The sequence below is a fragment of the Lynx rufus genome, unplaced genomic scaffold (genome assembly GCF_022079265.1).
Source record: "Lynx rufus isolate CCGP_SWC_20201006 ecotype Redwood Valley unplaced genomic scaffold, mLynRuf1.p SCAF_2, whole genome shotgun sequence".
Lineage (NCBI taxonomy): Eukaryota > Metazoa > Chordata > Mammalia > Carnivora > Felidae > Lynx > Lynx rufus.
The window spans coordinates 187388324-187389889 of NW_025814834.1; the positions used below are offsets into that span (position 1 = coordinate 187388324).

Here is a 1566-nt window from a genome sequence, read left to right on the forward strand (position 1 = left end):
CTGAAACAGGCTCCAGGCTCTGAGCTGTCAGCACAGAGCCGGATGTGGGGCTCGAACTCACACACCGCGAGATCATGACCTGAGCCGAAGTCGGACGCTCAACCGACTCAACCACCCAGGCGCCCCTCAATTTTAATTTTAATTCAAGAGAAATTCTACCTTGGCGTGCCAATTCTAAAACAAAATGAAAAAAAAAAAAAGAGAGAGAGAGAGAGAGAGAGAGAGAGAGAGAGAGAGACTTTCTGGCTAAACCTGGAACCTATTTTCTTGACAATCTGGCTTCCCCCTGGTGGTGGCTGTAGGCTTAGCAGGTAAAAGAACTAAAAGAATTTCCGGAAACTGGAGACTGGTGACTAAGCTCATTTACATACCCACAATGCACTGCACCCGGGGCATCTCTTATTTTAAAACGGCTAGATTTTTTTTTTCTTTCAACTTTTTTTTCCTCCTAAAAATGAGACCGCCTTCACAGGATTGACTGAGATAGAGTTAGAAGCCACTAGATCTTTTGGATAAATAACTACCATTGCTGTTCTAGGAGTTACAGTTACCCGAGAACTGTGTGACCAGTATCTGGAGTATACTCTGGTTTCTCTTCAGATCGTATAAATCTTTCGCCTTTTACTAAAGATTTCCGTGGAGAGGAACAATTCTGAGTGTTTACCCAATTTTTTGAGGCCTTGCGCTTGCAGGGCTTGCTAATACGTGTTAAAAAATAGAGCTGACACGAGAATACGCTTCTGTCATTTTTCTTCAGAAGATTAGTTTGTAGTTTTTATTTTCCTTTTAGTGCTTCACGTTCGTGGAAACCTTTTTTGTGGTTATTGGTGTTCTTTTTATGTCGGTTTTAATTCACAGAGTGAAGTTAAAGTTTTTCTGTCATTGGTCATTTTTGTTACCAAGCTGAACTATCCATCGTATGTTAGTTAACATAAAACTTGGACTGTTTTGTATTAGCTCCACTTGAAGTATGTTCCTCATCAAATTTTCTATCTGGACTTAGGAGAGGCCAAGTCGTAAAGGCAGCGTGGGACCATCTGAGCTAGTCACTCTTGCACCTGTGCAGTAACCCAGTTTCACGTGGTTCTCTGAAATCTCCACTTTTTCCTGCAGGGTTTCTCACCCGTACGCATTTTGAGGAAATTGCCATTTTCACCTGCCCCACTAGCGCGACCGATTTCTTCAGTTGGGTAAACTGAAGAACGAGTTGGGTGTATGGATCTACCTCCGCTGTTCAAAGGGTCAATCTAGGCATAAGGAAGGTCACTCCCATGGTGGGTTGTGTTACTACTCTGCCTGCTAGGTTCTCTTTAGAAAAATGTTTATGTCTCAGGCGTGGCTTGGATGGTGCAGCTGGTTCTCACGGAGTTGTGTGGCGTTTACGTTGTAGAGGCAATGCTGACCGCCCATGGAGGAAGGAGAGGATGAAAGCCTTAACCCGGTAGAACCGGGAAGGAAGGGGCCATCTTGGGTGGGGTGGTGCCAAGGGCAGCCTAACCCTCTAGCAGGGGTGGGGCCAAGGGCAGCCTAACCCTCTAGCAATGGCAGTGCTAAGAACCTCAAGTA

At 45.0% G+C, this 1566-nt stretch overlaps 1 non-coding gene across 1 annotated transcript; it reads left to right on the forward strand.

The window, feature by feature from the left end:
* Positions 1-580: 580 nt before the first annotated feature.
* Positions 581-696, forward strand: LOC124516681 (U5 spliceosomal RNA). The gene has a single exon (XR_006963092.1). It is a non-coding gene; the product is annotated as a U5 spliceosomal RNA (small nuclear RNA).
* Positions 697-1566: the final 870 nt, after the last annotated feature.